General features: G+C 42.0%; 1 protein-coding gene across 1 annotated transcript in view; it reads right to left on the bottom strand.

The window, feature by feature from the left end:
- LOC132889292 (uncharacterized) overlaps nt 1-27,045 on the bottom strand; it is a 67,551-nt gene that overhangs the window by 437 nt on the left and 40,069 nt on the right. The gene's annotated exons all lie outside the window — the stretch shown is intronic.

Genomic DNA, 27,045 nt, shown 5'->3' with positions numbered 1-27,045 from the left:
CGAATACAGCTCAGCGGTTGCTGAGTGAATGTGAGTATTAACACTTTCTCTTTTTAAAACTATGTTGGAGCTGTAATAAGATGGTAGTCACATGTTTACAGACATAATAATATAAAAAGTATAACTCTTAGTAATTTTGGTTGTCGTGGGTGGCTGCTGTAGTGCTGGTGTTTGTTTTTATGTGTATATATTTTTTTATGTGCCAATCTATTGAACTGCAAGCATTTTTCTGCTCTGCCTTTGTTGACTGAGAACTAAAATAAATGTCAATCTGATCTGCATTTGGGTCTCTGTCAGTGAAGGCCTTACAATAACACTAAAGCTTTTCCGGTTTATGTTCGATATGTATGAATTTGGTGTTGGCCCGGCCCGCCTGGCAAATTTCAAAAGTCAATGTGGCCCCTGAGCCAAAAAGTTTGCCCACCCCTGCACTAGATAGTTCACAAGATCGATGTATGTCACATGCGGCAACAAGCTGGGGTCAGCTTTCCATTCCTTCTCACTAACAGTGTATGGATCTACATTCCCAATGAAACGTACCTTCTCAGCATAACGCTCCCGTGCCTGCTTATCCAAACTTTCACAGTAGTGCTCCATCAAAATGTGGCCAATTTCATGATGATGGCTTGTCACTGTTTATTGTTGAGTACTGTATTTTCTGGACTATAGAGCGCACCTGTATATAAGCCGCATCCGCTCTATTTAAAAAAAAAAAAGATATACAAGCCGCACCGGGCTATAAGCCGCAGATATCTATGTTGAAAAATTAGATATTTCCTGCATGTACAGAACGATTTTGTACTGTAAATGTACATGTATGTACCTGAATAGATTCTTTCCGAACAGTGCCTTTTAACACGGCAGCAACTTTGCTGATTAAAACGGAACAGAACCAAGAGAAAATAACCGGTATTTATCTACCTTCATTTCTCCGGTGTTTGAAACCACAAGTCACTTTAATCATCTTCGCTGAAACCCATGAAGCCGTCTTCTTCAGTGTCGGAGTTGAACAGCCTCAGAAGCGCTTCGTCACATCTGTCTCCATCAGTCTCGCTCTCCATGTCACTGTCATCCTCTGGTGAAGTTAGCTCTGAAGGTGCGTCGCTCTCTTCGCGTAGCAGTCCAGCCTTTCGGAACCCGTTGGTGATGGTGGATTCTTTCACAGCAGTCCACGCTGTTAGGATCCACTGACAGACATCAGAAAAGGATGCTTTTCGCATGCGGCCAGTTTTTGTGAAAGACTTCTCACCACTTGTCATCCAAGTCTCCCACTCAACCCGGAGTGCAGCTTTGACACTGATGTCAAGTGGCTGCAAATACTTTGTTGTACCTCCAGGAATCACAGCTGGAATGGAGTTTGTTTTCTTGATCGCTGCTTTCACAGAATCTGTGATGTGAGCCCTCATGCTATCCAAAACAAGCAGTGCTTTTTTCTGGTGAAAAAATCCTCCCGGGCGCTTACCGTAGCACTCCGTTAACCATTCATTCATTAGGCCTTCCATCATCCACCCTTTGGTGTTAACTTTGACCACTATGCCTTTCGGGATTTGTTCTTTCGGCATAGTTATGCGCTTAAAAATCACCATTGGTGGAAGTTTTTGTCCGGATGCCGTGCATGCCAGAACGCAGTTGAAGTGCGTCTTCTCATGGCCTGTTGTTTTCAACAACACGGATGATGCACCTGTCTTGTTAACAGTCTTGGTCAGTGGCAGATCAAACGTCAAAGGGACTTCATCCATATTTATGATGTCGTCTGGTCCAATGGAGTTTTCTTGTATCTTTGTTTCAACGAATTTGTGGAAGTTTTCAATTTTTTTCCTGATAGTCAGGGGGGAGTTGCTGACAGAGAGTGGTCCGTGCCCTAATGGACAGGTTTTTACGTCTCATAAATTTGAAACACCATGACGGCCCAGCTTTGAAATCTTCAATATTCATTTCGTGGGCAATTGTTTCGGCTTTCAGTCGGATCTGTATAGTGGATACACCTCGGCCACCTGCTCTCTGTGTGTTCACCCAGTCCTCCAGGACATTTTCAAGTTCAGGCCACCTGCTTTTATGTCCTCTGAAAGCTTTTCTCGACTTTTGGCATTGCATGAGCTCTTCCCGCTGCCGCCTCCAACATCTCACCATAGATTCATTGACGCTAAGCTTGTGTGCAGCAGTGCGGTTTCCTTCCTGGATAGCAAGCTCGATGGCCTTCAACTTAAAACTTGCATCATACAAACTTCTTCGTGTGGTTTCCATGATGAAGGGGCGAGGATTTGAAAATAATTACCGTACCAGTTAGTAATTTGTCGTGCGTGTTCTATCTGCTAAAGATCTGCTAATTCTTCTTTGCATTGATTTTTCGTCAATCTTATTTTTGATTCTACTTCCGGTTAGAGCGCCCCTAGCGGTGGAAGAAAAATCCACAGAATAGCCGCACCTTTGTATAAGCCGCATGGTTCAAAACCTAGGAAAAAAGTAGCGGCTTATAGTCCAGAAAATACGGTAATTCAAATCCCCCCCCCGTAGATGAGCAAGCCATTGATCCAATCATCTCACTGCCAGCTATGTTCCCTTCCGGTTACCCCGCACCAAAGAAGATGGCATCTCCATCAGAGGCACTCATTCATGTTCTACCGGTAAATAAAATTTATTCCATAACCTTCTGCAACTTTCTATTTGTTATTTCTATTTGCAGGTTTGACTTAATCCAGTATGTGTCTGGAGGAGGTTGGATTTAAGTAATACTGTGTGTTAATGTTCAGCCCACAGAGGACCCAGGCGTATACCTAAGAAGACGGCCACTTGCCACACCGTTTGTCCTAGTGGGAGAGGGAGACTGCTTTCTCTGCGCTGGAAATGCTCCTGTTGCATCATTCCCTAGGAGCGATCTTGGGGAATCTGTCCTATACATCATGGTGTACTACTACGCTTTTCATATGACGTACCCGTAATGTGTGGCATCTGTTCTTTTGATCCTTCAGACCGAGGTCTTGGGTGATAAGATTCATGAGAAAGACCAAACCACAGCCTTTAAACGTGCCAAAGCTGACTGGTAGGCCTTTCTTAGCTAGTGCATGTGAGTGAGGTGTGCGTGCCTGAGACATTCATTGTGTGAAACAGAACAAAGTTTTATTTTTGTGTTCATTGAAGGCCCTCTTCTAATTCCTTGCTGCCCCATAGCCTGCTATGCCTCTCATGCCAACTTGTGTTTTGCAGCATTTTGTTGATATAATAAAAATGCAGATCTGAAGTTCTTGTCAAGTCTATATTTCCCCTACATTCATCACACCTAAACAAGAAATTTATTCTAGATAAGAAAATAAGTATTCTAGCTAAGAAAAACAAACTTGTTTTGAGCCTTTAAATAAGCTGGAATCAAGCACATTTGCCTTGTTTTTAAGCCTATTAAATGCTTATTTTGAGCAATATTTGCTCAGATGAAATTGGTTTCTAAGCAATAATTACTGAAAATCAGAAGAAATGGCTTAGAATAAGAGAGAAAATCTTAACAAGTAAAATAAAAACTAGCTTTTTATGCTTAATTTAAGATTTTTGGTATGCTTACTACTTGCATATTTTTTTCTTGTTTTAAGAAATCTTACCAAGTCCCATTATCTTGTTGCACTGGCAGATTATTTTGCTTAAAATAAGTGATTTTCCCCCTAAAACATGATATATTTTTCTTATTTTTTAGAGGGCATTTTTTGCAGTGAGCTGGCAGAGCTATGTACCAAATGAAGATTATGATACCCTCCCCAGAATTTCTGACAAGGTGGCCTGGTCGAGACTTGGGCTTACGGGCTACTGCTTCAGGCACAAGAATCTGCCTGCTGGTGAGCTTGTGCTGTGGGAGCCTCTCCATGGTTGCAGGAGTTGAGGTTGTCCCCCCACAACCTTCATCACCCTGAAAAGGGATGTGGGTGCAGCCAGTACTTCTGTACTAGCCAACTGCATGGCTGATTGACAGGATTGGGGCTCCAGGCATGTGATTCAGCTGAGGCAGTCATGAGTGAGTAACTAAAATGGGCCAGTCAAGCAGTATCATTAGTCCAACACAGTAGCCGAGACATTTTCACATAAAGGCAGCAACAGCCACCATGAAATGGTGTGGTTAGAGTCTTGTTCTTAGACTTGACTCAGATCAATAGTGGACTTGACTCGAAACTTTCTTTAATTACTTGGACCTGACTCGGACTTGAACACTGGGGACTCGTGACTGGACTCGATCTCGGTTTAGTGACTCGACTACAACACTGGACAGCACTATGTATCAGCAGGGTTTATTTTAGTGATTACAGTGGTACTTGAAAGTTTGTGAACCCTTTAGAATTTTCTATATTTCTGCATAAATATGACCTAAAACATCAGATTTTCACACAAGTCCTAAAAGGAGATAAAGAGAACCCAGTTAAACAAATGAGACAAATATTATACTTGGTCATTTATTTATTGAGGAAATTGATCCAATGTTACAGATCTGTGAGTGGCAAAAGTATGTGAACCTTTGCTTTCAGTATCTGGTGTGACCCCCTTTGTGCACCTAAACTGCAACTAAACATTTCTGGTAACTGTTGATCAGTTCTGCACACCGGCTAGGAGGAATTTTAGCCCATTCCTCCATACAGAACAGCTTCAACTCTGGGATGTTGGTGGGTTTCCTCACATGAACTGCTTGCTTCAGGTCCTTCCACAATATTTCGATTGGATTAAGGTCAAGACGTTGACTTGGCCATTCCAAAACATTAACTTCATTCTTCTTTAACCATTCTTTGGTAGAATGACTTGTGTGCTTAGGGTCGTTGTCTTGCTGCATGACCCACCTTCTGTTGAGATTCAGTTCATGGTCAGATGTCCTGACATTTTCCTTTAGAATTCGCTGGTATAATTCAGAATTCATTCTTCCATCAATGATGGCAAGCCATCCTGGCTCAGATGCAGCAAAACGGGCCCAAACCATGATACTACCACCACCATGTTTCACAGATGGGATAAGGTTCTTATGCTGGAATGCAGCATTTTCCTTTCTCCAAACATAACACTTCTCATTTAAACCAAAAAGTTCTCTATTTTGGTCTCATCTGTCCACAAAATTTTTCCAATAGCCTTCTGGCTTGCCCACGTGATCTTTAGCAAACTGCAGACGAGCAGCAATGTTCTTTTTGGAGAGCAGTGGCTTTCTCTTTGCAACCCTGCCATGCACACCATTGTTGTTCAGTGTTTTCCTGATGGTGGACTCATGAACATTAACATTAGCCAATGTGAGAGGCCTTCAGTTGCTTAGAAGTTACCCTGGGGTCCTTTGTGACCTCGCCGACTTGTCTTTGTTGGTCACCCACTCCTGGGGAAGGTAACAGTGGTCTTGAATTTCCTCCATTTGTACACAATTTGTCTGACTGCACTGTAAAAAATGATTGATGCAAAAAGTTGTACAAATGAGGAAATATATGTTGGCTCAACATAATGGTTGTCATAAAAGAAAAATGTTTGGTCAATGATTGCATGAGTTTCATTCCTGTACTACAAAATGTTCAAGAGAAAATGTAAAATTGTGTTCACAGAACTTTTAACATTGCACAAAAAATATGTTGGCTGAGCAAGGGGGACCAGTGACAATCGTCCGAGCATGCGCAAAGGAGTTCTACAAGGCTTCTGGAATTTCCCACATGAATCACAACGTGGGCGGCACGGTGGTGTAGTGGTTAACGCTGTCACCTCACAGCAAGGTCCGGGTTCGAGCCCCGTGGCCGGCGAGGGCCTTTCTGTGCGGAGTTTGCATGTTCTCCCTGTGTCCGCGTGGGTTTCCTCCGGGTGCTCCAGTTTCCCCCACAGTCCAAAGACATGCAGGTTAGGTTAACTGGTGACTCTAAATTGACCGTAGGTGTGAATGTGAGTGTGAATGGTTGTCTGTGTCTGTCAGCCCTGTGATGACCTGGCAACTTGTCCAGGGTGTACCCCGCCTTTCGTCCGTAGTCAGCTGGGATAGGCTCCAGCTTGCCTGCGAACCTGTAGAAGGATAAAGCGGCTAGAGATAATGAGATGAGATGAATCACAACGTTGTTTGAAGTGGTGAGTGCCTCAGTTAGCTCCCTGTGTTTGTGCTGTGAGGTAATCAGCAAATTTACATTAAGAATATATCTATTGTCTATCAACAAAGTTTGAAATAGTTATACTGTCAGTACCTGCAGTGATTAGCAGTGCTGGCAAATCACATTTTTAACTCATAAAGGTTAGCATTCCTTTCCAACTGGCATGTAGTTAACGTTGACCCTAACGGTTACGTATCGCTACGTTGCATGACATGTTCCCGTTTAGTATTTTTAATGGTCAATATTTTCAAATTCCATATGCATTCTGGCTTATGGTGTGTGAGAATTCACTCTGCTACAGCCAGCTAGTCTTGGCAACTAACATTAGCGCTTTGCTATCAGAGTGACTGATCAGATAGGCTAGTTCTAGCTGGCATTCAAAGCACGTGTGCCTTCGTGTTAGCAGCTAGTACTCTGCACAAAGTCTGCTTTTGCAAGAGTGCAATAACATTTCAGTCAGATTTAAAAAAATAACCAGTTGTGCAACACGAAAACTAATAGCTGCTACTGGAGTTGTAAGCTGTTTAACATATTTGTACGTAAACAATTTGCCTCACCAAACCCCCTGTTGGCCTGGTATCCAGCTATACTTAGCCTAGAAGAGGCATGATGGTGAATGCGCCCTTGTTGGGTTTAAGAATGCCCTAAAAATACTTAAGCATAGTTTAGTATGGTTGTTCTATTTATAGAATGAGTTATTGATACATTTGTCTGTTTGTATTTCAGGTATTTTTTTCAGGCTTAAAACTAAATGCAGTGCCACTATTGTAAATTTTCACATCTGCAGCAAGACATCCTGCTTAAGCACTACAGGCTTCATCACTGGCAAGCAGGTAAAGGTTCTTTTCCCTGCATTCATCCAGACTGTTTGTGTTTTTACAACAGGGGCCATAAAAACCCATTTATGGAGAACACATCCTAAAATAGATAGGCCTAGCTCTGCATGCATTGACCATGCCAGTTTTTGGTGTGAATTATGTGAATTCTCAGATATTTGCTCACTTAATCAATTTCTGAAACATTTTGGAAGACATTTGCAAAACCATGAGCAAGTTCATTATCCATTCTCCAACTGTGATTTTAGCAGCAACAACAGCACAACTTTCAGAGCTCACAAGTCCAAGAAACACAGAAAACAAACTTTGAATGACCTCTGCACATCTGTTTGTACAGTAGGCAGTACAGACAATGAGTTTGACAGTCTCAGTTTCACAAAGTCTATCAAATCAAGCTGATGACATTCAGGCAGATTCTCATATTTCAGATTCAGACCTTGAGGAATGTGAGCCAGTACTTGAACACAAACTTGCTGCCTTATTCTTGTGTATGCAGTCACAGTTGCATGTGTCCCAAAGTGCCTCTCAACAGATTATTGATAATGTAAATGACATTCTGTCAATTGCTAACTCAAATACACTGCGTGCAATTAAGAATATTCTGCTTAAACACAACTGCAATGTCAACGAGTCTATTGTTGCTGACATTACTGACGCATTACAAAAAACAAACCCGTTTCTGAGTACCACCACTGACAAAGGTCCTCTTTCAACTAATCATAAGCGAAACATCTACTTTAAAAACATTTTGGCATAATTGAACCTGTTGAATGTGTTCAATAGGCTACAAAATCACACATTTGTTCATGTTCCTCTTTTGAAGACTTTGAAGTCTTTGTTGGAGCGACCTGACATTCTTGAGAAGACGTTTCCCATAAAGGAAGGTACACCAGGATTCTACACTTCACCTTTTGATGGTCAGTATTTCAAAGTTAACAAGCTTGCTAATGGTCAAGATTTCAGACTTTCACTTGGGTTTTATATTGGTTTTTTGAAATTGCCAATCCATTGGGAACTTCTAAAAAAGCATAAAATTACAGCAGTCTATTGGGTCTTTTTGAATTGGGAATCACAGTACAGATCGAGTCTCCACTCTATCCAATTGGCGCTGCTTGGGAAAAGTTCTGAAGTGAGTGTATGGTTATTAATCACTTTTTGAACCACTTTTACGTGACTTGAGGAGCCTAGAGAATGAAGGCTTGTATGTTGAACAGATAGGTGAGAATGTCAGGGGAACTGTGCTTAATGTGTCTGCAGACAATCTTGGCGCACATGGACTTGGAGGTTTTCAAGAAAGTTTTTGTGTTAAATTCTGCAGATTTTGCTTAACATCTTTGAAAGACCTTCAGACCACAGAAGTTAGGCAGGGACTCTTTCCACTCAGAAGTCCTGAGCAACATGATCAATGCATTGCTGAGTTCAAGAGCAATGTGTTTGTAACAGATGTGCATGGTGTGAAAGCTGAATGTGTTCTTCAGAAACACCTATCCTCCTTTCATGTCATTACTGGTTTTCCTCCAGATGTTTTACACAATCTGTTTGAAGGGGTAATACCTAGGGAATTGGCCCTGTGCCTGCAGAAATTTATTGGTGCCAAGTATTTTATCTTTGAGCAGCTGAATAACATTATCCAATCATTTCAGTACTCATATTCAGATAAAGTGAATCGCCCTCAAAGAAATCCAAAGAACTTTCACTTGGGGGGAAAAAAACAGTTGGAGGAAATGCACATGAAAATTGGGCCTTAATTAGACTGCTCCCTCTCATGGTAGGTAGTATGGTGCCTGAGGATGAAAAAGCATGGCAACTTTTAATGGACTTAAAAGACATTGTGGAATTAGTGGTTAGTTCAAAGCTATCAGAAGAATCTGTTATCTAGAGTAAAATTTCTGATCATCGCCAGTTGTTCACTGATTTTCCCAATGAGAGATTTCTACCTAAACATCATTACCTTGAGCATTATCCAAACTTGATCCGCTGTTTTGGGCCTTTGGCTGATCTGTGGACAATGCGGTATGAGGCGAAGCATAGCTTCAAGAGGGTGGTGCACGACACCCGCAATTTCAAAAATCCCCTCAAAACGTTGGCAAGTAGACATCAATGATTGCTTTTGCTTTGGACTTTCAAAATTTCTTCAAAGCACCATTGCATGTTGAAAAATTGAAAGTGGTCAAAATGTCGGCTGTTGATCCACGGCTGTGGACAGCTGTTGAGAACAAATATTCAAATTTGAGTTCCTTGTCCCTGGCATCAAGTGCAACATTGCTTGGGACTTTGTATAGTAAAGGAATGATTCTACCAGTTGGACTTAGTGATGGCTTTCCAGAGTTTGTTTGAATTCACAGTATTCTGGTTGTTGGTACAGAGGTCTCATTCATAGTGGAACAGCCTGTCTTCATGGTACTTTGAACATTTTGGAGCATATGAAATTGTTGGAAGTACTTACTGCAATGTAGCCATTGTCAACCCACAAGATCTCATTGTATGATGCCAGAGGCTAGAAATCAATGTAGGTGGAAAGACTATGGTGTCTGCTAAGAGATTTTTACTTTGCTAAAATTGAATTTCTTCTCAATTTTCTTTCCCAGGAAACAATGTTACTTCAAGTCATTCTCTCACCTGACAACATCAGGAAGCTATCAATACCCACACCATCGTCAGTTGAGGAACTCTCTGCAGTTCTCTGTGAAAAACTGCAGATAATGGGAAGTTTTGTTATCCAGTATGAAGACCCTGACTTCAACAATGAACTTTGTACTTTACATGACATCACAGAGCTTCCAAAAGACAAGGCTACTTTGAGGATCCACTGGGAAGTAGCTTTAAGCCCAGTGGTGGACAATACTAACCTTTCAGATTTCACTGTGGATACAGCAAGCATGACATCCACTCAGTCGTCAGCTTCATCATCCCATTCAGTTTCTCCTCTCTTTCCATCTAGATTAGAGCAGTGGCCAAGCATGTTTCCAGTGCCTTCATTTTCATATGATGTGGAGTTGAGGCTGAAAAAAAGCTAATGATCTTCAAGTAAATGGAACAGCCCTGATTGTTCCAAGAGACATGAAAATGAATATCTTGGACAAATTGGCTGAAACTGTGTACTCTTACAAAGCCTACCCAAAGGACTCTGAAATAGAGAAGGCTGCATCTGCTTTGGTAGAAAAACACCCATGTCTCAAAGACCCAGGATCTGACACGACGGGATATGAAGCATGGAAAATTAGCCTGAAGTTTAAAATGGCTAATTATCATCAGAAACTCTGCAATGCAGGATGCAGTGAGATGGTTGTGAATACCCACTCAAGGCAAGATTCATCTTGAGGATCTCTCAAGAGACCCAGAAGATCTGAACTCAACTTTCTTTCCGACATCCTGTTGGTTTGGATGAAGAAGAATTGGAGAAGGAGAGGTCATCGATGGAGGAAAAAGAGAAATTTGAGCTTGACTGTTTTGAATGCAAAGATGGAGATGACATTTTCCTTGAGGTGAAAGGTAATTGTGCAGGATCAGCCGCTGGTGTCAACAATCAAGCAAAGATGGCCAGGACTGTTTTTTGAGAAGGAGGCAAGTCATTTTTTCCTCTGTCGCCATTGGAATTGAATGTCTTAATCATTTGCTTTGCTATTAATTGTTTGCTTATTCTGAATCTCTCATTACCCACAGGTTTGTGCTGAATTCTTCCGCATCAACTGTACTGACCTGAAGTCAACATTCCTGACATCGCTGGACAATCACACCCAGGGGTTGCTGAAGATGTACAGAGCCAAAGCAAGACAGGGAAGGTGGAATGACTTGGATGAACTTCTGGAGAAACTGGATGCCCAGGTATGTTAATCATTTCTTTGTATATAATATAACGGTGTTAGTGTAACATCATTTACTGATACCTGTTTAAGAGAAGAAACTGCCAACAGCTCCACAAAAACTTTTAACTGCAAACCTCAACATTTTAATTTCAAGGTCTGTCTTGTGACATTTATCCATTGCTCATTATGTGAGCAATAGAATTACATTATATGATCAGAATGTGTCAAAGGTTCCATGTATACCTGATGTTGATGATCTACAATACATGTACAAATACCACAAATACTTGTAGGTTGTAGAAATGTGAGGGGAAAATGGTGTACAAGAATATCACAAATATAAGGATGCCATAAATGATGTTTAGAGATGATGGCTTATTTTTTGTTTGTGGGATGTCACACTTGCTGTTTACGTTATCTTATTTACATGGGGTGTACATGGAACCTCTGTGAGACTTTGATTATGGTGCCATTTTGTTTGAATGAGATGGTGTGGATAACAAAACAGGTCAAAGCACTCAACTTCCCTGATTAAGACCTTGTGATCAACATGTGTGCATTACACAAAGATTTTGGTGTAGCTGTTGTGCAAAGATTTTCTCCTATCATATAGCTCCGTTTGGCCAGCACCTACATACACTACTGCAGTGTTTCCCACAGGAATTTAGGAAACTATGGGGGGTGGGCAACCTGAACCCTGTAGGGAGGTCCGGGGGCATGCTCCCCAGGAGAAAACTTTGTATATATTTTATTTAAATGCATCAATCTGGTGAATTTTGAGGTCCAAATTGAGACATAATATGCTTAGATTTTCTGGAGAATTTTGTGGTCATTCAGTAAAGGCATGGTGAAGGTTACCTCTTAAAATATGGCTAAGATTTGTGGTTAAACATTTTCAAAAATAGATAGCAAAAAATTAACACTGATCTGCCTCTGTATAATTAGTTTATTATATTACATTTCTAAACAGACAAAATAATCTCTCTCTCACTCACACACGCACACACCCACACTGAGATAGGGATGCATACCCACGCATTGGGTGTATTTGTGTTAAAGCATTAGATTTTTTTTGTGAGAACATTAAACAATATTGCGTAAGTAGTGCTAGCCAAGGCAGGGTGGCCATGGGTCCTTTAAAAGTCTTAAATTTAATTTTCCTAAAATAAGGCCATTAAAAAGTCTTAAATTGTCTTAAATTTCAAACCCTGTGGTCTTAAATTTTCAATCTTAAATTTATGGAGATTTTACTCAGTCATATCGTTAAAATGCGGTACACTTTGGATGGGGAAAAAGTTTAATCGTTTTTGATGCTCACAATTATACCGCGCAGGCTCCGAATCCACCGGTTGCTAGACACACGTGTGCTTGACAACCACTCAGTGCCTGATCTGTGGTGTAAGTCCTATCGTTTGAGAGAGAGAGCAGCCCCCCCCACTCCCTAAGTGGAGCCCCCCCCCCTGCTCCCTGAGTGGAGCCCCCCCCCCCGCTCCCTGAGTGCAGCCCCTCCCCCCCCTGCTCCCTGAGTGCAGCCCCTCCCCTCTCTGCTCCCTGAGTGCAGCCCCTCCCCTCTCTGCTCCCTGAGTGCAGCCCCTCCCCTCTCTGCTCCCTGAGTGCAGCCCCTCCCCTTTCTGCTCCCTGAGTGCAGCCCCTCCCCTCTCTGCTCCCTGAGTGCAGCCCCTCCCCTCTCTGCTCCCTGAGTGCAGCGATGTACGGTTATTGGGTTATTCGAAATCGAAATTTGTACAGAAGATGAAAAACGGAAGAACAAGAGTTTGCTGTGCTTTGCTCCCTATATGGGAGTCAATAGTTTGCAATGCATAGCACTGCATCACTAATAATAAACCCCTGTGCACGCAGTTCCCAGGATTAAATGTATTTTCCACAGACCATTTATTTATTCACTTTACTCAAATACAAAGTAAAATGGCAGTAAATCTTCTTTCTTTTCTTGCGTATTGCATCATGAGGCGTTCCTGGCTTGTAAATCTATTTTCGGTGCATGACACATTCACGCAGCTAAGCATGCTATGAATTAACAACGACAACGGTCTGCAGTGGGGCTACACAATTAAACACTCAGCGAACATTTCTCCATTTGTGTATGCAAATACACTCCAACGACTCAGTTTGGTTTCATTTACAACCAATGGTGTCTTTTGATGCCAGCACGTAATTGAACGAGAGAAGATTGGTTTACCGAAGACAAAATAAGCATTATCTCTGCTTCTGTTCCCTCTGACGGCCCCGACACACTACTGCCTCCGCCGAGTGCACGCGCGCACACACCGCATGTAGGGGCCGCGGATGAGTTACTCTCCCTTGATCAACGAAGTCGGCGGGGAATTTGTGGTTATTATCGGTACAAACAGCACGAATCACAACTTAAATGAGTACGGTTCAGTTTGACATTATTGTCAGTCCGTGAGATAAACATTTAATTTTATTAAAATCGAAAATTAATATTTAGAGCCTGTGGGCTACAAAAATAATAGTCATTAAAGTAGCCGGCTGGACTTAATTATGTAGTCGGCTGTATGGCCGGCAGCCGGCGCTTGTGGAAAGCCCTGTCGAATCAGCTCTGCGCATGTGCCGTGCGGCACAAAAAAATGGCAGCCACCATGAAGGAAGGAGATCCGGAGTTTTCAAACATTTGCTTAAGTGTGAAATCGCAAAATGGTATTCTAGCAAACAACAAAATAGTAAAGATTCAGAAAAACAAATCATTCAGTGATCATTTTAATAGTGTAATTTCATCCGAACTAGGCCTAACGGTTGATTTAGAACAGAGGTCACCAACCCGTCGATCGCGATCGACTGGTCGATCTCGGAGGCTTTCCCAGTCGATCTTGGAGGATGAGGAAAGAAATTGGAAGATTATACAGAAATACACTGCAGTATATCTGATTGGCGTTCATATTACATGTTTTCCGATAGGCCCACTACAGCTTTCCCCCTCTGTGTCGCAGGGTTCATTTTTTTAACTCCTGCTGCTTACGTCTTACGTCTCTGAGCGTTGTCACCATGGTGATAGCCTCGCAATACAGTTCAGGGTTCTCCACGAGGGGTTTTAGAGGTGCGGGCCGCCCCCCTTTCTGTGATTCCCGCCCCCGTTTAATTTCTGCCGCCCCTTTACAAAAGGAAGCATGATATTGCCTATAAAACTGTGAGGATATAACCTGGCTGACAGTGTTACTGTAGCTCTTGAAGTGTTTCCACCACTCCGCGGATCGGACTCGAGCCTGGCATGAACCGCTCAGACGCGCTATAATGACACCAATCTATCACCAGCCAATCAGGAGACTTAATCAAACACATCCCCCGCCCACCAATCAGACTCGTGTCCGCGTCTGAGACGTTGAATTTTCACAGAAGGAGGGAAGAAGTTGACTGAGGTAAGACTGTGTGATAAATTAACGAACGAATAAGAGAGGAATTTCAACATATAGGGCTCAAGTTTGTTACCGTTAAATAAGCATTGCTTGTACAGTAATGTTATGTTGTTACAACGCTGACCCACTTTTAACGTGCCGAGTACCGACTGTAGCCGCTAACAAATGCTAACAAATTGCTGTCAAGTTTTTCTTTTGTCGAGCTTTAAGCGTAAGGCCATGGATGTTACTACTGCTTGTTCCTGCCGTAATATGATACGTGATATGAACCTAACTATAAGGCACTCACTGACCGTGTTCAGTCACAGTCATCACATTGACTTGAGTTGCGTGATGAACTGTAACCTCTGTAGCATGACAGCAGTCATTGGTGGTAGTATCACTGCAAGTTCATATTTGTCTTTATTGTGTGTTCATGGTTAAAGAAAATCGGTTCATGTTGAATTGAAGTTGTCATTTTGTCACTTAAGTTACAATTTGTGATATATCATCACTGGTGTGTTGCAATTTCAGTTGACAATTTCCATTTTATGTTGCTGTGAAATTAATTAATTTAGTGTTACAATACAAACAAGACAGTGCAACTGATGTTAACAGTTCAGCTTTCTCATTACAATATTATTAGTTGATATTAATAACAATCTGAGTCATTGGTGGTTCATTCATTCTGCTCACTACAGATATAGGCCTATATATTTTTTGTGTATAGTTAATTTCCATTGTATGTTGTACTGAAATTAAGTCATTTAGTCAGCTCTCACAAGAAATTAAAAAGTTGGACCAGGGTCTTAAATCTTATTCAGTTAAAATTAGGCTAAATAAAAAGCCTCAACTTGAAACAGTCTAGTCTGGATTTCTTTTTCTGTCAACGCTTCAAGGGGTAGATCTTGCTTGCCTTCTAGGCAGAGGTTAGGGATCTCGGGCATAAAAAGGTTGGTGACCACTGATTTAGAACTACAAAAAGTTCGTGTGTCGGACATTTTAAGTACCTTTGTAAAAGTTTTGCAAATGTTGCAGTCAGCATTTAAAATGCTAACTTAAAGTTTTTGTACAAGTTTCAGTTGATTAAACTGTCATTTTATTAAATGTGTCTGCTTTTGTAATAAAAAAGTACTGAAAGAAAAAGCAAACAGCATTGCGATTTTCTTATCCATCCATTAAAAAAAAAATCCCTCCTTCCCTACTGAAAATTTTTTTGCTCACCCGGTGGACAGGAAACTGATTTTTTTTTTTAAGGATGGCCTTGGATTCAAACGTTGTGACTGCATTCTGATTGTCACATAGTTACAAGTTTATCTGATCCTTATATTGTGTTCTGAGTGTGTGAATGCCTGTCAGGGAAAAGAAATGAAGTACTTCTACTAGAATAGTGTTTTCTGGTGAATGTTTACAAGAACAATAAGTTACATTAAATTATATATATAATATATATAATTTTTTTTTTCCTCAAAAGAGTACGTTTTTGCGTGACTTTAGATTTGGTCTTAATTTTTTTTGGAACATGATATGAAAAAGTCTTAAGTCTTAAATTTAACTTGGACAAACCTGTTGACACCCTGCAAGGACTATTTCCAGGACTGCCAACTTTTCAAAATTCCTTGGAGTGAGATTTTTTTTTTTTTTTGGGGGGGGGGGGGGGGGGGTCAACGGCAAAATTTTTCTGCACCCCACACAGTAAGTGGGAATCTTGTATTCAGTTTGATAATCACTTGTCCCCCTGCTTTCTGGTGTTTTGTTTGTGGGTCGTCCAGCTGGAGATGGACAGTGGGGGGGGGTCTTACACACCCTGACTTGCCAGGCCTTCAGCTTGTGGCCAACAAAAGCCCCTCCCCCGGGCCAACCCTAAACTCGTGGATAGTCTACTATAATCACGCGATTGGGGTGCTCTTGAAGGAGCAGCGATGGACGGGGGATTTCGGGCAGGGCTGGGGGCGAACATAGTATACTGTGCGTGCGTACTGTCCAGTGTGAAAAGCAGAGAACACACCGCTCGAGAAACGGTGGGATATGATTGCGGGCTAATGTGAATATTCTTAGCTTCAATCAGATATATGAAACACAACGTTATTAAGCCGTTGTGGTTATGAAATGATTCAATGCCCTGTGTGTTTGATATGGTGTTCAGTGTGACTTGCTCTCCCCTCGTTTGTAACATGAATTGCGTACCGCGCGTGCCTTGGTTGGGGTTACTTTACGGGGCTGGAAAAAGTTGGCTGTGTCTTACCTGGCTCAGCTGCCCCACTGCCTTTGCTAGTACCTGCTGCATCATCCGAATCTTTTTTAAAATATTTATGCAGTGAGCCCCTGAGTCTCTTGGTTTCTTCCTCTCTTTTTCTCCTTTTCTTCTCTGTGCTCCATAGGGTGACCACCGACATGAGTCTGTAAGTTAGGACACTTGTGTCCAAAAGTGAGGACAAAGGCCCTAAAGTTAGGACACCGTCATGTTACGGGGGGGGTAAGAAAAACTTATTTAAAAAAAACATATTAAGTCAATATATATTTATTAACTTGGAACACCTATCAAAAAGAGAAATGTGGAAAATGGTCAAGACCATGTCAACAAGAAACAAAACGTCACTGTAAAGAGTTGTGTCTAGCCTGGGCCCGCCCATCCTAAGCGTGACGCAACACAAGGGCCTGTTGTGAGCTTAGTCTGGCCAGGCAAGCTATCTACAGCTCTTCCAAGCTCCCGAAAAATCGGGAGCCAGTCAACTTTGAGCATCTCCAACGGCCCTGGGTAGAGGCGTGTTCAAGGCAGTGACGTAGTAGAACTGCGACCGGAAGCCATAGATTGTTTACAGAATCTATGCCGGAAGCGCTTCATTCACTAGAAACATTACGAACATGGAGCAAGTTTTCATTGAAAACGGAGCAAAGAGCAGCCCTGGAGGTATTTATTGAAAGGAAGGACATTTTCGCCTTGCTCCCGACCGGCTTCAGTAAGAGTTTAATCTACCAGTTAGCCCCGTCGCATCACATACGTCAGAGGAAAGAGTGATGTGATTGGTTTAAGCTTCGTCACAGCCTTTCCTGGCTTCGACCAGTAGCAAACTGAGGCATTTCAGGGAGGCGCGTCAACCACGCACTCTGGGAAATGGTTGGGCTTAATATCTTTGCCAGACCAATAGCTCGCAGAGCTTTGAAGTCGCGTTAGCCAGACTAAGTTGTGTCCATCTATAGACACTGAAAAAACAGTCTTTGCCATGCCATAGGCCAACATATTTATTCACTTGAAAATGACCATCAAAAAGAAAAAAAAATGAAAAATCAAAAAATGAGTCAAGAAACATGTAGGCCTACTGTCATTTAGCCTACTATACTGGCCTTGGCTTATCCACAGGAACTAAACTAAAAACAAAACATTGTGTTCATTTATGCTCATCCAAAAAAATATCAAAAAGAAAAACATGAAAAATGACAGTTAACCATGTCATTTACATTTGGCCTATAACCTTACCTGTCAACTTTTGCAGAGCAGTCTAAACTCCTGTACGAGTGATGGTGTTTAATGGTGTGGAACAATTTAGTCAGCTCAGCAGCAGTGGTTTTGTCATCGATTGGGGTTGGTAGAGCTGGGGCAAAAAATGATGCTAAAGATGACTGTCCAGCACTGCTGCCATTCTCTCTGTGGCGGTCTGTGTCCGCATGTCTGTCTATCGCACCTTTACCTCTGCTCCCCACATCAATGTCAATGCGACAGAGCTTGCAGAAGGCGAAGTGTTCTCCTTTTTGGCTCTTGCCAACAAAACGATGCTCTAAGCACCAAGCATTTTTTAAAGGATGTCTTTCGTTTCGGCATGAGTATTGTTCAACAGCATGTGTGCCAACATTCATAGGTTTTTCCGTACAAACATTCGCACTGCGTGCGCAGCTCAGAGGAGCAAAAATCAGTCAATCGCGTGAGCGCAGCTTTTGAGTGACAGCAGCTTCCAGACAATCAGAGGCTGCAGAGGCTCCATCAGCTGCGTGCGCAGCGTGAATGTTTGTATACGAGAAATCCCTGTAGGCTATCTTTGCCTGTATGTCATCACAGAATAGCAAGTGTAAATAATGGGCGGGGATTTGTGACGATTGATGCAACGGTGGCGGCTGAGGGTCCGAAATGAGGACAAAATGTAAAAAGTGAGGACGCGTGACAGACGTCCGGACAGACGGCTCTAAAACCGGACTGTCTGGACGAAATCCGGATGAATGGTCACCCTATGCTCCTGACTTGTGCATGTTGGCAAATGGCACGCACGCTGATTGTCGAAGCGCTATGATCGAACGATGTCGTTTTTTTCCTCTTAATCAAAGAGTCAGACCAAACCATTTTTGCATTAGGGGTGGTAGGGGGTTCTTGACGCCTTTTTCAAAGACAATAAAGGCAAAAGATCTAGAAATCATTTATTGAATGCAAATATAGCACATTTCTCCCCCAAATCAACACATTTTGAAATTAAATAAAATAATCGCAACTTCATGAGAGCCCAGTTCTGGGCCCTCCCCATTCCTGGGCCCGGGACAACATACCCATTTGTCCCCCCCTGTCGGCGGGCCTGCCTGTAGCACTATAGACCTGCTCTTCTGTCTGCCCTGTTTGTTGCTCTTCTGTCTGTCCTGTCTGCCTTTTCTGGCTTGGCTGGACTGTCAAAATAAAATATTCCACTTTTGTCCTGCCAGTGGTCTTACCCTTTGGGACATCTTACCTTTGAAAGAATTCAAATAGTCATGTTGGTTTAATAAATCTACGCAGTCACAACAACATGCCTTTTCCTGGAGGACAAGTTTCTTGTGTTTATTCTGAATCTTACCTGCTCTGAGTGGTAGGCAGGCCTACAGCAAAATGGTCAAGTTCTTTGATATTACAGGTGACCATGCTTTATTTACTTTAACTGAGCAATTACATACATCATAAAAATAAATACCCTGTAAATAAACAATAGGTATGGTGGCTAATGGCTCTTCTTGCATTTGTAATATCTCTCACTTGCTTTATTTTACAACATTTCCAGTATGGCTTCAAATAAAGTCATAAAGTATGATAACATACTGTAAACAAACTAAAAATGCGCCTTAATAAACGTGTGCTAAGGAGGTGCTCTCCCGTGCTGCTTGTTGGGGAAGATAGAGGCTGCGGCACGGCAGGAGGCCTATAATGATTTAGCATGCCTAGTACACAGCTCTCGATATGGCATTAAATATTCTCACAACACTTATAGGCTAAAACGATTAAGAAACTTTATATAAGTTCATAATTACGCCAGTAACGCCACACATTGGCGTGCATATGTACAAACCTGTCTGAGACACCCGTCTTCAACTCGGATACCTTCTTCTCCCTCCTCTTCCTCTAAATTGACGGTAGGCAATTATCCAACTTCCGGTGAGTGCAGCATCATTAGATGCGCCACCTACCATAGGGGAGTGTGTACAGAAGGGAACACCTCTCTGCCTGTTTAGCCGTGCGTAAGGCATAACTGATCGATCGCAAGTGGTTGGCGCGACGCAATAGGTAGCCTAGATCAGATAGATAAACTAGATTTTTTTCTAGTGTGAGAAATCGGAGGTATGGTGTGTGAAGACAGTCAAATGCGTGTGTCTCACGCTCATTGCGTGAGAGTTGGCAGCCCAGTATTTCCAAAAATGAGCATAAGTAACACAGCTGATTGCATCTTCTAGCTAGGCTAGCGATTTAAAGCTATAGCTGTAGGCTACATCAGGTGTTATGGTATATAGCCGGGCAAGGTAGGCTATCCATGCCACTGTCAAATTTACGACGTTTCTCTGCTAATGTCTCGGACGTCAAAAGAGTCGGGTCTGTCAAGAAAATGAAGAGGCTAGCTACCTTGCTAGCTGAAGTAGTGATTTCACGCATGCAAACATTTTAGATAGGTTATTAACATCGCCTCAATGTTGTAGTCACAATGTTAAAATAGTTTATCATAATGAACATCCCTAATGCTATGATTGAATCAGGGGCAGATTCAGACAAAAACAGTCATGAAATAAACAGCTACCTCACTAACTAACTATAAAATACAAAGACAAACACTTCAGTTTACTGTACTACATCACTTGACAAACTGATTAGTATTTCCAGATGTCTCGAAGAAATGGGCAATCGTCGCTTCACTTGGTGGCTGTCAGTTTTCCTCAGAATAAATAATATACACGCAGTCGTGCACTCACTGTCAAGCTCACAATGGGAGGGTGGGGTGGGGGCAGGGCTTAATTTGAGCCGGAACATGACGTTACAAGATCCGGAACCTCCGTCGTTGGATCCGGCAGCTATTTTCATTTCATTCGGTGTTCCGGCAGCTATTTAAATGGATCAGATCACCTCCGTGACCATCATAAAGGGAAAAAAAATCAAACAATAAATTAAATAAATAAGTAAATAATTTGTTTAGTGTTCGGTTTTGATTTTGATATCCTGTTGTTGATTTCTCTCCTATGACGTCCACAAAATCTATGCGAAAGGGGAAGAGGGAGGGGGGACATGGGGTGTATACTTCCGCTCAATAGAACACCGGGTTTTTTGTAGCCGTTAGCTTGCGCTGTGGAAAAAATGGCAAAAAAACAAGAAAGCTTACTAAAATTTTTCAAAGTCCCAAGACAGCCGGATCCTAAACGACCTAAAATGGATTTAAACTTGAAATATGCTTGAAATCCTAGCTATGCTTTTAAATACCCTACTTAAATCCTTAAAATGAGTCATTTAACTCATGTCTTGTGATATCTGATCTCCAATGGTGAAATAAACCGGTTGTGATATAAGTACAGTGTTATTTTAGAAGATAAATTTAATATATAATTTAATATATAGCCTAATAAAAATATTTTATAACATATCATGACATATTACTGTCTGTAACTGTTCGTCACTAAAGCGTTTTCTAAGATCATAATGTCTATTATTATTATTATTTTTTTTTTTTTTTTTTTTGCCAAGCGGGGCCACTGCCGGGTCGGTCGACACGTGGTAGGTCTATTGTTCAAATGCGTTCTACGGTCTATGGGGCTGCGTTGTGGGTGCAAGTGCCAGGACCGTTTTATTTACTTTATAATCTGTCAGATACACAAGCAAGATTAAGTCTTTACTCTGCTGTGTTTTATTATGGCCATCAATATATTGTAACCTGTGTTTGATTTGTTAATTGTTGATCCAGTTGTTGCCTTAACGCAGGGGTCTGCAATGGCTCGGGAGCCAGATGTGGCTCTTTTGGTGACTGCATCTGGCTCGCAGATTAATCAGCTCACATTGAGATCAAGAAGTACACCTCCATTTAATGAAAAAGTCAGTTAGCTGTCCACAAAGCAAAGCCTTTTGACAAAGAACATGGCGAAAAGGGGAAAAAAGGTGACTGGTAGGCTACCGTACATTTCAACAGGAATGGACAGAGGAATTCGCCTTTGTGGGTAGGGCTGTGCCGATAGATGATGCCATCGTCCATCGACGATGGTGGTCATCCATCACGATGGAGAGCCACCATCGTGATACCACGCCCCCTCCTGTCATAAACATGCATATACGGTATCGTCTGGGCCTATTTAACCTAAAAAGTTAGTTTTTTGTTAGTTTAGTTAGTTTTGTTTAATATATAAATATAACATATAATTATATATAAATATATAAATCATTATAAAGTAATATCCTATTACCGCTTGTTCACGTAGGCTATGGTGCAGGGACGTGCTAGTGAGCATAACATGTGGTTACACAAATACAGTATGCTACTAATAATAAATTTTGACTTCATTTTTTAGCCTACACTATACTTTTAATGTAAAATTTGTCATGTTGTTCAAACAAATGGCCACTATTAACGACTTCAGTCAGGAAATATATTGCACCTTATCAAACGGCAGTGAAGCGCAGACTTCGGCAGAAGTCAAATAACTTTAATCTGGTAAATAGCCTACTTTCAGACACAAAATGGTCCACTCTAAGCCATAATGTCAAACCAAAGGGAAGAATGAAGGTGATTCTGATAAATGTAAAGACAGTAAAAAAAAAACAAACAATATTAAATCATGATTTTAAAAGCTGGTGCAATAATTCAAACACTAATAAATTGGAAAAATTAGCGCGTTCAAGTGCGCACTAAAGGCCGAAACGCATCTTCAATTGATATGGTGTAAATAAACAATGAGTAATAGCTTAAGTGTAGTTTCTTCTCATAGTTTGAATACTAGTCTTTCATTGTTAGAGCAGATTAATATCTTGCCGTGATCAGCGAGTGCTCGGGGAGGTTCGTTTCCACCTGCGCTTTGCGCAGCTCATTTCTCCGAAGCCAGCTGTGCGCAAATGCTGTGTTGACTGCTCGGCAAACTCCAAACGCTCGGTCTGTACTGGCCCTCTGTTGCGCAAGCGAGTTGGTTATGGCTAGGTTCAAATTGTGCCCAAAACAACTTAACCACGGCCATTTCAATTGCCTGATGGCTGTGACAATATTCGCCCCGTTGTTATGCAGGCGATCTTTTTCTCTATTTTCCATTCGGCCAGTGTCTCACGCAATGCGTCTTCTAAATTGTCCGCTGAATGTGTCTCTGGCATGAAACCCGTCTGCAGGCATTTGGACTGCATTGCCCACTCTCGGTCCACATAATGTACGGTAGCTGACATATAGGGCATCATGTTGCAGCTGGACCACATATCCGTTATCAAGGCCAAATATTCCACATCACCTAGCGCTTTTTTTTCTTTACGTGCCAAAGCCTCGGATGAGTATCTAATACTTTTAATAATAATATTAATGATAATAATAATATATTTAATAATGTGCTATTAAAATCCCCCGCCCACGATATGATCGTCCATCACGATGTTTGCACTGTAAACATCGTCGATGCCAATTAAGGGGACATCGCACAGCCCTATTTGTGGGGTGAGAGGGTTCTGCTTTGTGTCCAATAGGCCTATACAATGACAAGATTGCATCGGTGAAACAATGAAATAAAGCGGCACTTCGAAACACGCCAAGCTACGTTTGCGTCAAAATATTCAGCGGGGGACAGGAGGAAGACGGCATGTCAAGAGCCTCTTCATTATGAAAAAGAATATATTACACTCAAATTGTTGGTCATACGTAAAAATGCATTTTAGTTATATTCAGCGTCACTTTCTGGCCCGTAGCCAGGGGGGATCGGAGGGTTCATTCGATCCCCCCCCCCCCCCCCCCCCCCGACACACACGCCCCTCAAGATTACTCAAGATTTATTCATTTGTTCATGTCCGATGAATATACATTGATTCACATTTAAATTTACAATATCAAATCCAGACTAATCAAAAAAGAAAAGTAGACTAAGTGAGGACGAGTTAGAAAAACGGGTTCATTTCTCCTATGTTTATGTTTACACGTTTTGTTCAGACTGCTTTACACCCCAATCCAGTGGGTGGCGGTAATGCCCCCATTAGACCCCTTTCACTGACGTCACCCGAAACCGGAAGTAAACAAACCCTGCGCCATATTGGAAGACCAACAAACTCGTGATTAGGGGGAAATAACGGCAGCGTGCGGTATGTGAACCCACGAGGCACTTAGATCATCAAAAACCTACAATGGTAAACTTTTGTGCTGTGTTAGGGTGTTCAAGGAGCTTTCTGCCAGGAGACAGAGAGAGGATTTAGCTGCTTAATGCAGAGCGGATCTGAATACTTCAAGTCTACCGTAAAATACCAAATAATAGCCCGGGCGATTATTTGTCTCAATCACGTAAGAGACCCGGCGCGTATTAGAGACTAGGCGGCTATTTGGAACAGGCGATTAATTCCTTCTTCACAAACACCTTCCCCAAAATCTACCTCAAAACGGGGAAAAAATCATTCTCAGATAGGACTACTTTTAACCAGTATAACTTACAGTTTGTTTAGAGTTAGATTACAGATAGCACGGTGCCGACTTCGGGGAATTTTGAAGACGCAGAATGCATCTTCGCATGGCACAGTCGGGGTGGATAAAGGATAAATCACACACCTTTTCCTGTTAATGACTAGTTAAGCGCATGCTTTACAAAATAATCAAGAAACCACACCATTGTCTGTGCGCAGCACTGTGATTTAATTACTCTGCAAAGTTATGGTCACTTGCTATCACCCTCACCCATGCAGCCTCCACCCTTTGCGCTTCGCGATGTCTGTCAATCTGAAATTGCATGGAGGGCGCGACGTTGAAGCAACATAATTAGGGTGCGAAGTGTCAAACCAAAGGGTTTTTTCTTATGCTGAAAAATAAGTGACCTGCAGTGGCTACATACTGTCATCTTGCATCACGTTTCTCTCCAAGACGTCTCCCTATTTGGCCGATATAAGCCTATTCCCCGAGTGAGTTGGTACAGTGGCTCGACCCCGTAGAAAACTTAAAGTTCGGATGAAAGTTAGTTGAATAGGTTACTGACTTGTAGGCCTACATGTTGCCTGCCTGACGCGTGCTTCTGCCCAACTTGCACGACAGATTACTTGTTGAAAAGGCCCCTTGGATTAGATTGGCCGCGAGCAGACTGAAATGCATGTTAGAACGCTCTCACCTTTTTTGTAAAGCGTCTTCCAGATCCGAATGGGTAAGGGCAAGTGAAATGGTATAAGGTCTTTAATAAAACTCAGTGTGTGCTTTGACGCATGCATTCGGCAATTTAGGTCGTTTAACAGAAGCAGCAGTCCAACCTTGGAAACCCGCAGTCCTCAATGTCACCACACACGCTGGCTTTCGTTGGGTATACCCAAAGGGGTGGCTAAGACATCTGTCAAAAGTTACGGAGTTGCATTCCTCAAGAAATATTACGGTAGACCAAGATTATAACATTGAAATGGCATGTTTATTATCACGTAACAAAATGTTGTAAACAGTATTATAGAAATAATTTCATTCATTCATATTGTTTCGGTAGAAAACTATGCAATGCAAAATCGTTTAAACACCAGAAAACCAGAAAAGTGCTGGGCCTCAAGATTCTAGATAGAACGTTCGGACGCTTTTTTTTTTTTTTAGACCCCGGCGAGTATTCGGAACCGGCCTTTATTTGTCACAACACACGCGTACACCCGGCCGTTAAAGGGAACTCGGCGGTTAATTGGAACTCGGCTATTATTTGGTATTTTACGGTATTTTGTTACTGGTAAGTCACTAGGCTAGAGTGTTGTAGAACATTTTTTTAAATGTTTACTGAATAAAAACATCCTTAATTTTATCAAATATTCTCTACTCTATATTTCATTTCTTTCTTTTGTTTTAATTTTCCTCCCTCCATCCCTCTTTGGATTTTAAATATAGTTTTCCCCCATGTCCAAATAATTCAAATATATATAAATAAAAACAGATAAGTAATAAATTAAAAATAAATTATGAAATAAAAAAATCCACTCTCCCTTGCCCCGAGTCTTATCATATGGGTCAAACCCATCAATCACAGCCAGTTTCTCCACATACCGTGCCCTTTCTGCAGCTGGTAATGTACTCACATAACCAGAATTATCAGCCATCGTGTCACTTTACTCTCGCTCGTACTTTGTTTTATATTGTGAGTATGTATGTATGCATGTACTTGGTCTTCCAATATGGCACCCTAGCACAATCTCGCGGTACGGTGACGTCACGCAGTAGCCCTCTATAAAAGAAGATAAAGACAGAAAACGCAAGAAATCTGCTGCTACTTTGTCCCAAAATATTGGCGCCATGTTCCAAAAAAGGGCCAAAATGGGTAAGGTGCTGAGTGCAGGACTTTGTTTTTCTTTTGTTTACAACAGTAGTGGTAGATCGATCTGTCAGAGTGATCAGTGGGGGTGGGGGGTAGCGTCAGCCCGTCCGTCAGTCTATGTGTGTCAGTGACACGCACACACAGAGATGAGTTAGGTGGCTCAATGGCTAGGTACTAGTAGCGTCGGACCTGGGGCTGCTTTTATTTTTTTTTCAGCTTGGGAAATCGGAGCTGTGGTGTGAAGACAGTAAAATGCGAGACTTTAAGAGCACGTGTTTTTCAGTCGTCATGGTAACATGGCATCATGGTAACATGACGCCCTGTCAGTGGTTTGGCATTTGGATCAGAGTGAAAAGAAACGTGTGCACTAGCTGAAAAATGAAAATGTTCAGACCAGTGTGTGTGAAAACACCCACTGTTGCTGCATTTGGGCATTTTTAAATCAATTGTCCTTATAGGGCTGTGCGATATTATTTCAGTCTCAGGATTACTTGAAACATTTATCTCAATGAGAAATTATTGTTGTTTTTAATGCTAAAGCATGGGCAGATCAGGAGTGTTCTGATGCCATAAACAACAACTGAAGTGAGCAACAGAGACAGACAACAACAGACAGACAATGAAGGAGAGCAACGACAGACAATGAAGGAGAGCAACAACAGACAGACAGAGGAGGGGAGAGCAACAACAGACAGACAATGAAGGAGAGCAACAACAGACAGACAATGAAGGAGAGCAACAACAGACAGACAATGAAGGAGAGCAACAACAGACAGACAGTGGAGGGGAGAGCAACAACAGACAGACAATGAAGGAGAGCAACAACAGAGACAGACAATGAAAGAGAGCAACAACAGACAGACAATGAAGGAGAGCAACAACAGACAGACAGAGGAGGGGAGAGCAACAACAGACAGACAATGAAGGAGAGCAACAACAGACAGACAATGAAGGAGAGCAACAACAGACAGACAGAGGAGGGGAGAGCAACAACAGACAGACAATGAAGGAGAGCAACAACAGACAGACAATGAAGGAGAGCAACAACAGACAGACAGTGGAGGGGAGAGCAACAACAGACAGACAATGAAGGAGAGCAACAACTGACAGACAATGAAGGAGAGCAACAACAGAGACAGACAATGAAGGAGAGCAACAACAGACAGACAGTGGAGGGGAGAGCAACAACAGACAGACAATGAAGGAGAGCAACAACAGAGACAGACAATGAAAGAGAGCAACAACAGACAACTGAGGT

This window comes from Neoarius graeffei, chromosome 1 (genome assembly GCF_027579695.1).
Source record: "Neoarius graeffei isolate fNeoGra1 chromosome 1, fNeoGra1.pri, whole genome shotgun sequence".
Taxonomy (NCBI): domain Eukaryota; kingdom Metazoa; phylum Chordata; class Actinopteri; order Siluriformes; family Ariidae; genus Neoarius; species Neoarius graeffei.
The sequence above is the reverse complement of the archived record's forward strand: the minus strand, read 5'-3'. Positions and strand labels throughout refer to the sequence as shown.